The sequence below is a fragment of the Saimiri boliviensis genome, chromosome 6, assembly GCF_048565385.1.
Source record: "Saimiri boliviensis isolate mSaiBol1 chromosome 6, mSaiBol1.pri, whole genome shotgun sequence".
Classification (NCBI taxonomy): Eukaryota; Metazoa; Chordata; class Mammalia; order Primates; family Cebidae; genus Saimiri; species Saimiri boliviensis.
In genome coordinates this window covers 121,831,526-121,843,615 of record NC_133454.1, presented here as the reverse complement: position 1 = coordinate 121,843,615, position 12,090 = coordinate 121,831,526, and the positions used below count along the sequence as shown (strand labels likewise).

General features: G+C 46.9%; 1 pseudogene; it reads right to left on the bottom strand.

The window, feature by feature from the left end:
- Positions 1-9,029: 9,029 nt before the first annotated feature.
- Positions 9,030-9,870, bottom strand: LOC120364577 (nucleophosmin-like; annotated as a pseudogene).
- Positions 9,871-12,090: the final 2,220 nt, after the last annotated feature.

Sequence of the window (12,090 nt, the reverse complement as noted above, 5' to 3'; positions counted from 1 at the left end):
GGTTGGTGGCGAGAAGCGGGAAGTGGCGTGCCACGGTTTTGTAATTACAAATTGAAAAGCAACGCTGTGAGCCCTAAAATCCTTCCTTTGCCAGAGATGTTTAGCAGACTCGCTAGTTATTATTTTGAGATAAAATCCCTCCCCTTGAAGTGTCTCTTCCCTCAACCATTTGCGAAGAACAGAAAGATAAACTGTAGAAATGTCCACCTGGTCTGATTCTATACCTTTACTTCGGGTGCCCGGAGAATCTGAAAACCCCCAGGTTTAAACTTCATCACCCGCAGAAGTCCTTATTTTATTTATTTATTTTTGAGATGGGGTTTCTTTATCTGGTCTTGAACTCCGGAGCTCAAGCAATCTTTTCACCTCGGCCTCCCAAAGTGCTGGGATTATTACAGCGTAAGCGCTTACGAAGAGTCCTTATTTTTCGTAGATACTTCAGCTCCTCCTTGCCCTCTGTGTGTTCCCTAAAGGCTTGCCACCCCTGGTGACTGGACAAAACCGTATTCACCCATGGCTGTCCTAGATTCCTGTTTCGTCCTTCCAGAAGTCGAGGTGGATGTAAGGCGTTTACATTTGTACCCAGGAAGACAACTGGGTTAGCGCTATGACCTGAAAGATACCTTACTCTTATTACGAAAGTACCTTTTTGAATTATGATGTTATTCTTATTTTTTAGGGCAGTTTAGGCTCACAGCAAAATTATTTTGTTTTTATTAATTTGCTCTAAATTGTTTATTGGCTGGATGAGCCAATGTCAAAGATAGGCTTTCACTTTGTTCAACAAATGCCACCTTTCCCCAACCCACTCCATGCACTGAAGGTACTGATGGCACAGGGGTTGATTCATTCCTGAGATACCCACATGTACAAAGGGACAATGGCCAGAACTTATGCAAAAATAAACTCTGAACCAGAACCCTTGTAGCAGGTGGTCCAGGACACCAAACCACAACCTTAACAGCAATGCATTCTATTTTTTTTTTTTTTTTGAGACAGATTTTCACTCCTGCTGCCCAGGCTGGAGTGCAATGGTGCGATCTTGGCTCACTGCAACCTCCAACTCCTGGGTTCAGGTGATTCTCCTGCCTCAGCCTCCTGGGTAGTTGGGATTACACTTGTCCAACACCATGCCTAGCTAATTTTTGTATTTTTAGTAGAGATGGGTTTTACCATGTTGACCAAGCTGGTCTCGAACTCCTGACCTCAAGTGATCCACCCATTTTGGGCTCCCAAAGTGCTGGTATTACAGGCATCAGCCACTGTGCCTGGCTCTCTTTTTTTTTTTTTTGAGTTTTAAAAAATTTTATTTTATTTTACTTATTTATTTTTTTGAGATGGAGTCTCACACTGTCACCCGGACTGCAATGCAGTGGCACAATCTCAGCTCACTGCAACCTCTGCTTCCTGGATTCTCCTGCCTCAGCCTCCCGAGTAGCTGGGATGACAGGTGGCTGCCACAATGCCCAGCTAATTTTTTGTATTTTTAGTAGAGACAGGGTTTCACCATATTGGCCAGGCTGGTCTTGAACTCCTGACCTCGTGATTCACCCGCCTTAGCCTCCCAAAGTGCTGGGATTACAGGTGTAAGCCACCGCGCCTGGCCATCAGCAATGCATTCTAAATGGTTAGGACTTGGTCAATAAGTGCCAGCTTCCCTAATTTTTGTCCTTGCTTCCAACTTAGTCTCAATTAGAGAAAGCTAAATCTTCTCCTCTAACTGGTCACATAGGATGATGCTTTTTGTTAGTCCATCCGGCTTCCCCAATGAAACTGCCTCCAAACAGAGCATAACCTGAGCCTTCCCTTTTTGCCATTATGAAAGCTTTCCACTCTCCTGCCTGCCCCTGAATCTCTGCCTAAGACAAGTGATATGAGTGACTCCCTTGCAATGGCAAGCTCTAAATAAATAGCCTTTGCTTGTTCCTATTTGGGTGGTTTCCATTTATTTCCACATTCCAGAAATACAAGTGTCTGCTTGAGTGACACTTGTATTTGTGCTGAAAGGACCCTGGAGGAGGGACTGGCCGTCTCTAGTCATGGACATCAGAGCATCAGGGCCAAGCTGTACTGCTGACGTTTGTCTCCATTGCTTGCTTGCCACCTACCTTGACTCACTGGAATTCAGCCGGGGTGTGGTGGGCATCTTCCATTGGACTGTTTTGTTCTGTGCCTGGTAAGCAGCCTGGCTCACTGTGGGCCCCACAACCCCACCCTCTCCTCTGATTATGCTTTCCCTAATTCCACCCGTCATATTTGAGACAGCAGAGTCTGTATGGCCTGTGCTGGGAAGGTGCTTAGAGGAATATAAAAAGCTCTTAAGAATCCAAACTGCCAGTAGGGAGTTTATCAACTAACTGTCTTGACAAGACCAGTCGCATCTGTCAGTCTGTGTTTCTGGTTGCAAACAACAAAACTATCTGGCTAGATTGAAATGCAAAAGGATTTATAGAGAATATTAAGAAGCCCATAGAATTTCTAAATGGCTTTAAATCCACGCAGACAGCAATAATCCACAGCCATGCCATGGGCTTGCTCTAGTCTCTAGAGAGCATACTGTCACCGCCTTCACTGGGCACTTTTGCTGGGCATCTTTCCTTGGGATTAGCTGCCTGATGCTCCACCCTTGCTTCCCCGGACTGTGAGGCATCTATGCTACTCTGCTTCCTGGAAGATCGGTCCCCTATATCATTTATTCCCATTGCTCACCTCTGAATCCCAGGTGAAACCCAGCTACACGCCCCATCTTAGTTGCAAGGAAGTAATGCCGTTAAGGTGAGAATGCAAATTTTGGGGCTTCTACTGTGAGAAGGTAGGATTTATAATGTAGAAATATTACTGAAGTGTAGGGACAGTGCTGAAAAGAAGTCGGTGGCCACAAATGTAAATATTTGCTATCCAGTGTAAGAAAACTCTGCTTAAAAACAGCAACACAGTCAAAGGTGAGCTTTTGTGGCATAAGTTATTTGAGTCTTAGGGGATTTCAGAGAATGGAAAGGAACTTGTGACCAGTGATTTGACACAGATGACTTGGAATAGAAAGGTCTTGAATGTGGTGGGCAGGAAAGAAAGGATCTGAATTGGGAGACGAGAAGAAGGCAGAGGAGGCACTTTCCTGGGGGAGACTGCATGGGCAAAGATGTAGAGTGGGAGGATGGCCATAGCGTTTGTTGTCCCAACCAGCATACTTGAGTGTGAAAGGAAGCACACTAAAAAATTATACTGGGACGGGCCAAGCGCGGTGGCTCATGCCTGTAAACCCAGCACTTTGGGAGGCCGAGTTGGGCAGATACCTGAGATCAGGAGTTTCAGACCAGCCTGACCAACATGGAGAAACCCCATCTCTACTAAAAATACAAAATTAGCACAGCATGGTGCCGCATGCCTGTAACCCTAGCGAATCGGGAGGCTGAGGCAGGAGAGTCGCTTGAACCTGGGAGGCAGAGGTTGTGGTGAGCTGATGTCGCACCATTGCAGTCCAGCCTGGGGAACCAGAGCAAAACTTTCTCAAAAAAACAAAACAAAACAAAAAAACACCAAAAAAAAAAAATTATACTGGGCAATAGGCACAAGCAGGGACAGATCCAGGCAAACTGATTGATTTCCGTGGATAGGAGAATCCCTTCCCTTCTTGTTAACCCACAACTAATAACATGTTTTACCACTCTTGGGAATTCCCTTTGCTCCTGGTTTACCTTCCTTTCCTGCCTTAAGGCCCAGTTTAAATTAACCCCTTCTGCAAAGCCTTCCCCTCAGAACCTCACTAAGGATCAGTCATTCCCCTTCTAGTGACTTATTGTGAGTGATTCTCACACATTTATTGGCTTCAAACAACACACATCATCCGACAGTTCTGGTGGTCAGCAATTCAAACTGGGTCTGCAGGGGCTGAGTTCCTTCAGGAAGCTCCAGAAGAGAATCCATATCTTTACCTGCTTCTACAAGCTGCCTGTGTCCTTGGCTCATGGCCTCATCTTCCATTGCCAAAGCCAGCAGCCAAGCATCTTCAACTCTCTCTCTCTGGCCTCTGTTTCTGCTGCTACGTCTCTTCTCTCTCTGCCACCATCATCACCATTTACTTCTCTGACTCTGTCTCTCCTGCCTCCTTTTGCTTTTGACCTCTGAACTTTTTATTGGCCTCCTGCTCCCCAAAGGGTCGCCTGCTTCTGCTGGCTTAATGTCTCAGAACTTTGGTGTCTTTGGTCTCAGACACCACCTTGCCATCAACTATCTGGTGGGTGGTGTTCTTTTGGATGGTTTGCATGGAGTTGCTGCCATCCAGGGGATAACCAAGATTGAAGTCCTCACCATCTTCCAGCAGTCGAGGGTAGGTGGTGATCTCAGCCTCTAGCTTGACCTTGATGTTCAGCAGGGCCTGGTACTCTTGGGCCTGGCATTGCCCCTCTGCCCGGGTCTGTGCCCACTCTGACTCCAGGTGCAGCAGGATCCCCTTGAGCTGCTCCATATGCAGGGTGTAGTGGGCCTCCACCTCCCTCAGGCTGTTCTCCAAGCTGGCCTTCATATTTCTCATGGAGTCCAGGTTGATTCCTGGCCGAGGCTGGGAAAGGTGACTGGTGGCCCAAGGGGTTAGAATGGTTTCCATTTGATCTTTCCATCTCAGCTTCATGTCTTTGTCCACTCCTCCGATGGGCTTCATATTCTTGTCCTAATCCCAAGTCTCTTAGATAAATTCTCTAGAAAATAAACTTCTGAGCTGGGTGCAGTGGCTCACGCCTGTAATCCCAGCATTTTGGGAGGCTGAGGTGGGCAGATTAGCTGAGGTCAGGAGTTTGAGACCAGCCTGACCAACATGGAGAAACCCCATCTCTACTAAAAACACAAAATCAGCTGGGTATGGTGGTGCATGCCTGTAATCCCAGCTATCTGCGAGGCTGAGGCAGGAAAATTGCTTGAATTTGGGAGGTGGAGGCTGTGGTGAGTTAAGATTGCACCATTGCACTCCAGCCTGAGCAACAAGAGCGAAACTCCGTCTCTAACTAACTAACTAACTAACTTACTTACTTCTGGTCTTTGAGGAGGAAGGAGGAAGCATCTTTTTGTCTGACTCTGGGCTAGGAGAAGGAATCTGGCTAACTCCTCTGCAGACAATGTTCCATCAACAACAGTTTTATGGAATAAGGATTGTGTTCAACTGTCCCTGACAAAACTTGACCACAGGGGTTTAATCAGATAACTGTTGATTTGAAAACAACAACGACAACAACAACAACAACATCAACAACAACAACAACAACAACAAATCTAGTGGTTGTTGCCCAGGCTGGTGCAGCAGCTCCAAAGTGACACAGACGTCCCATCTCCTTCTCTTTCCCTTCTGCTGCTCTCGGCACGTGGCTTTCACACGCATGGCATTCCTAGGCACTTTGATCACTATCGGGGCAGGAGGAATGGGGAAGGGCAGAGGTGAGAAGGCCCTCACCAGCTCCCCTTTGCTCCTTTAATTCAGGAAAGCTCTCTAGCTTTCTTCCCTTTAGTGGCAAGAAAGTCTGGGGAGTAAGTTTTTATTTTAGCAGGACACATTATGGCCTTGGATAAAATCAAGATCTCTTGGCAAGAAGGAAGGGTGACAGGATATTGGGTAGACAACTGGGAACATCTGCCATGCCTGCCTCCCCACCTTTGATGTTCCTGTGTGTCTAAGCACTGAGTCTCTGAAGGATTCTCCAGAACAAATGGATTCACCTCTCAAGTAGATGATCACTTCCTTTAATCTGCCATTTGTTATTCATCTTCCAAAGTGACCTCTTTTACCTTCCATTGTCATCTTTCTCATTCTTCCTGTCTTTGTGGGTAGTATTCTTTCTAAGATTGTTTACTATCATTTTAGAGGAGTTTAGAAGGGAGGGGTAACCCATTTCTGTGAGGTTGACTAGGGAGGTTGACTAGAGCCCCAAGGAGGTGATTCTAACCACAGTGGCACTGGGTGATCTAGGAGGAGGGGGCTTGGGGTGTGGAATGCCAGAGATGGGAGAGGAGGTGGGACCAGAAAAAGAGGGACTGGGCAGGGAGGGTCTGAGTCAGAAATGAAGGAGGCGTGAGAGAGATTGAGGAAGAAGGAATGGGGGTGGCGGGGAGCAGAGGAGGAAGAGAAGAAGAAAAGAAAGAAGGAGCTAACATTTTCTTACTTCTTTTTTTCTTTTTGAGACAGAGTCTTGCTTGGTTGCCCAGGCTGGAGTACAGTGGCGCCATCTTGGCTCACTGCAGTCTCTACCTCCTGAGGTTCAGGCATGATTCTCCTACCTCAGCCACCTGAGTATCTGGGATTACAGGCATACACCACCACAACCAGATAATTTTTGTATTTTTAGTAGAGATGGGGTTTCCACATCTTGGCCAGGCTGGTCTCAAACTCTTGACCTCAAGTGATTTGCCCACCTTGGCCTCCCAAAGTGCTGGGATTACAGGTGTGAGCCACTACACCTGGCCACAACTAACATTTTCTGAAGGTCCACTGGGGAACCAGCAGGCTGCCTTTACTACTTTCTTACTCCCTACCAACTTCCCATCCCTGCCAGTCTCAGCTACATGAGGAAGAGGCTTTTGGCCGACCCCACTGGGGGCAGGATGGGAATCTGTGAGGCTCCCTCTGAATTCTAGAATGTGTCAAAGTGGCTTGAGCTTGCTGTCTTCCAGGGCTTTCAAACAAGAAGCAGGACACATACCTTTCAACTCTGAGATCCCTGAACTTATTTAGGAGATCTAGGACCCTCGAATTTGTTCAGCAATAGGGCACGAGGCTGTTTTTAGGAGGCCCACATAAACATTTTGTGCACTAGCCCTTCTTTCTAACTTTCTTCTCCTCCCCGCTGACCAGAGAGTTGTAATTCACTTAGTGATATGGGATAGGGGCAGGGAAGTGCCGGGTAGAGAAAGGCATGGTCCCTGGCTAGGGCTCCACCCCCGGGCCTGTGCCCATGGACCTAGGTGAGGACAGGCACTCCTGCCTTCAGGCCCAAATGTTGCATTTTGCAAGACCGCCCCGGCCCACCACGCCTCCATCCTGTGCTTATAAAAACCCGAAGACCCTAGGGGGCAGGAGCACCAGTGGCTGGACATTGAAAGGAACGGAGTGGTAGAAGAGCGCACTGACAGGCACCAGCAGATGCTGGCAGGCCATCGACCAGAGGAGCAATGCGGAGTTTGGCTGAGGTAGTCCCAAGAGAGCCTGGCTAGGGGCGGCCCGGCTCTGGGGAGAAACCACCCTCCCACTCCATCCCCCTTCTGGTCTCCCCATCCACCTCGACGAGACCTACTGCTCAGTAAAAAACCTTGCACTCATTCTCCAAGCCCAGGTGTGATCCGATTCTTCTGGTACTCCAAGGCAAGAACCTCAGGATACAGAAAGCCCCCTGTCCTTGTGATAAGGCAGAGGTCTAATAGAGCTGATTCACACAAGCTGCCTGCGGAAGGCAAGACTGAGAAAGCACCCTATAACTCACGCCCACCGGGGCTTCAGGAGCTGGAAGCATTCACCCCTAGACGCTGCCTTGGGGTGGGAGCCCCACAACCTGCCCATCTGCATGCTCCCCATGGAGGTTTGAGCAGCAGGCATGGAAGAAGCGAGCCCCTCCCGCTGTTGCTCTCCCTGAGAGGGGGATTAGGAACTTTTCCCATTGCATGAGGATGGTACATGTATGGGTGCTGGAATTTGGATTCCTATACATATTTTGATTTATATCTGGGCTCTCTCTTTTAAACTCAAAATCAATGGCTGGGCATAGTGGTTCACACCTGTAATCCCAGCACTTTGGGAAGCTGAGGCAGGTGGATTTCCTGAGCTCAGAAGTTTAAGACCAGCTTGGGCAACATGGCAAAACCCCATCTCTACCAAAAATACAAAAAATTGGCCAGATATGAAGGTGCATGCCTGTAATTCCAGCTATTCAGGAGGCTGTGTGGGAGGATTGCTTGAGCCTGGGAGGCAGAGGTTGCAGTGAGCTGCAGTCACACCACTGCACTCCAACCTGGGTGACAGTGAGACCCCCTTCTAAAGAAACAAAACAAAACTGAAGTCTGGAAGTCTCATTGGAAGGAGAGTCACGATATGAAGAGAAATGCAGGAGAGAGGAAAAGCACTATTTTATTCCATTGCATATAGTGTAAAAATGAAATGGCACAAAATAATTTAAAATGAAAGGTATAGTCCTCTTCTCCCTGCTCCACAACCCCCTGTTCTCCACCTCCCAACTCTCAGATTACCACCCGGGGCAGCCGCTTTACAACTGTTTGGTTGTATCTTCTGGGAGATTGCACCACATCTCTCTTTTTTCACTTCATTAAAATACTGAGTTTATTTCACATTTGTATTTTTGTCTCCACCATTTCCATGTCTGACCACCGCTACTACTGTGTCGTATCATAACATTCCATACACACTTCGAACCAAGCAAAGGGTGGGGTTCCATCTTTAAAAATGAAACAGGCATTTTGGTCAACACATTCTTGGCCATGGAACCTGGACAACGTTTATCAAACACAGGGAAAGTTCTCACTCTGCATTATAAAAAGGACAGCCAGATAGCAGCTGTTGCAGAAATGAAGTAAGAGGGAAAATTTTAAATAAATTGCTTAAACTACTTTCTTTCTTTCTTTTTTTTGAGATGGAGTTTTGCTCTTAATGCTCAGGCTAGAGGGCAATGGCGCGATCTTGGCTCACTGCAACCAATGGCTCCCGGGTTCAAGCGATTCTCCTGCCTTGAGTAGCTGGGACTACAGGTGCCTGCCACCATGCCCAGCTAATTGTTTGTATTTTTAGAAGAGATGAGGGTTCACCATGTTAGCCAAGCTGGTCTTGAACTCCTGGCCTCGGGTGATCTGCCTACTTCGGCCTCCCAAAGTGCTGGGTTAACAGGCGTGAGCCATGGCGCCCGGCCTAAACTGTTTTCTTAGAGACTTCCTTCACTGCCAGAGATCTTGAATAGCTTCCTGGTCAGTCATCCAGAAGTAACTCCTGGCATAATTAATAAAGTTGGCTTCCGCTTTGGGAAGAGAACCACCTTTTCCCATACTTATTGAATTTTTGCTTTAATGTCTTCTACAGATCTAGGTCCTTTTAATGTTTTAGGATTTTTTTCCTGTTTTTTTGAAGGACTCTTTGTCCTTTTGATCTTGGTGTTGATGATGGTTTCGAGTCTTTTCCATTCTGATTTGACTTTTGTGCATTTATGGCTGGAGTCTCTCATATAGATTTCTTCACTGGCGCTTTTTTTCAGTTTCCTCATCATCAAAATCATCAGGATCGTCATCGTCTTCATCATCATCATCATCTTCATCATCATCTTCAGCAGCAGCAAGTTCTACTTTTTTCTGTGGAAACTTGCTGCCACCTCCAGGGGCAGGCAGATCGCTTTCCAGATATACTTAAGAGTTTCACATCCTCCTCCTCTTCATCTTCTGACTCTGCATCTTCCTTCACAGCTACTAAGTGCTGTAATATCACTGGCCCCGAACCACATTTCAGCCATAGGACCACTGGTGGTGTTGTTTCAAAGCCCCCAAGGAAACCATTGTCTGCACCGACATTTTCAAAGTTGCCAGTGTTACTTTAATCGGACTGCCTCCGTAATTCATTGCCTCTGCTTCAGCAGTGTGCAATTGATCCTGTGCACCAGCCCCTAAGCTGACCGTTCTTAGAGAAAACTGGTGCTCATTTTCATGGTTGTCCACCTTAAAGCCATCTTCTTTGTCGGCCTTTAGTTCACGACCGAAAAGATAGTCCTGGGGCCTGGGGGGGCTCATGTCCATGTCCATCGAATCTTCCATCGGGTGGCAGCAGGCACGTAGGTGGGAGAGAAGGCGGACGGAGATAAATGGCCACTGCTCAAGGGAACAGCCGCGCAGGACAGAATCACACCAGGGAAAAGCTGCACCACGTCTCTTACTAATAAATGTAAACAGCGCAACTCCCTGACTTAACATTAGTCATTACTGACTGACTTCTTGCTCGGCTAGATTCAGATTTGGCTCATTTACAGGTTCTCCTTTTCTGCTTTATTCTTTTTTTTTTTTTTTTGACACAGAATCTCAGTCTGTCACCCAGGCTGGAGCACAATGGCACGATCTCAGCTCACTGCAACCTCCACCTCCTGGGTTCAGGCAATTCTCTTGCCTCAGCCTCCCGAGAAACTGGAGTTACAGGTGTGTGCCACCATGCCCCACTGATTTTTGTATTTTTAATAGAGACAGAGTTTCACCATGTGGGCCAGGCTGGTCTCAAACTCCTGACCTCAGGTGATCCACCCGCCTCAGTCTCCCAAACTGCTGGGATAACAGGTGTGAGGCACTGCTCCTTGCCCTCTGCTTTATTCTTTTAAACTGAGTTTTAGCATCATAAATGTAAGTAGTAAACTTACTCTTAATTTCTAGCTCTATCAACTAGAAACAGTATCTCTTGCCTTCCCACTTTGTAAGATCAGGATATTGGTGCCATATCCTTCTCTGCATTTCTTTCCCCTTTATCTCTTTCCTCCGTGAATATGGAACTCCGTGTGCTTTGGTGGTAGACTGACTCTAGAAGTCAGAGATGAGTAACTGGCATCCACACTATTGGACTATGTGAACCGTGTTCACTGCAGATCCAGGTCCTGCCCGGGGCTGATATTTCTTGTTTGGCGTAGTGTTTCCCCGCCCCTGGAGTTTTTGTTCGTTTTTATTCTTTGTTAAAGACTTTATTTTCACCTGGTTCTTTGTAAGCGTGCAATGTTTCTTTTCTTTTTTCATTACCTGCCTTATCAGATCTTTAATTTTTTTGTTTTTTGAGACGAGGTTTGGCTCTGTCGCCCAGGCTGGAGCACAGTGGCATGATCTCGGCTCACTGTAACCTCCGCCTCCTGGGTTCAAGCCATTCTCCCAACCCAGCCTCCCCAGTAGCTGCGACTACAGGTGCACACCATTACACCCAACTAATTTTTGTGTTTTTTGTAGAGATGGAGTTTCGACATGTTGCCCGGGCTGATCTTGAACTCGTGAGCTCAAAGCAATCCGCCTGTGTTGGCCTTCCAAAGCAGATCTTTAATTTGTTGCAGTTCCCAATTGTAGTAGAAAATGCCCAGGGTCCTCCCCTTTCCTTGAATTCCTCCGCTTTTCTTCCCACGTTCATATATATTGACTGTTCCCCAGGTCTGTTGACTACTCTCTCCTGAAGACCTCTCCTCGTTTAAGAGTTGGATTCAGCACCTTCTAGATTTGTTCTCCTGCTTGGAGAGGGCGTATTGAGGGATCTCTCCGCTTCCACAATCACATGAGCCAATTCCCATAATCAATCTCTTATGTATCTATGTATGTATCCTGTTGGTTGTGTGTCTCTGGGAACCCTGAGTAACACATGAATCTTACATTGTTGATTTACTTTGTCATTTTGCTGGCGCATTTGCCCCTGCACTCAAGTGACTCTGTAAGAGAATCATTGTTCTGTGCTTTGGCACATGCCTGAGCATGTGCTAATTTTGTTCAAAAGCTTTCTATGATTTCTGACTATCTATAGAATAAAAGTCATATAAAACAGGAGGGGTGTTTGGACTTAATTATTTTTCCATACTTTCCTTCAATTCCCTCCCTCTCCCCTCTGTGTATTTTATGTTCTTGCCACACTAGTTTGGCATCCATTCTTCTGAGGGACTATGCATGGCTTCTTCTTTGCTGGGAAACAATTTTTCCCTAGATCATAGTTCATCTGTTCCGAGACACCTAACCCAATTCCTACCGAGTCAAAATCAGTAGTTTCTTTAGTGTTTTCTTTAGCTTGCTCTTTCTTTTTTTCTCTCCCTCCCTCCTTCCTTCCCTCCCTCCCTTCCTTCTTCCCTCCCTCCCTCCTTCCTTCCTTCTTCCCTTCTTCCTTTTTTATTTTTTGTCTTCACAGAGTCGTGCTCTGTCACCCAGGCTGGAGTACAGTGGCACAATCTTGACTCACTGCAACCTCCACTTCCCGGGTTCAAGTGATTCTCCTGCCTCAGCCTCCCAAGTAGCTGGGATTACAGGTGGGTACCACCATGCCTGGCTAACTTTTGTATTTTCAGTAGAGACAGGATTTCACCATGTTGGTCAGGCTGGTCTTAAACAGGAGTTTAAGAC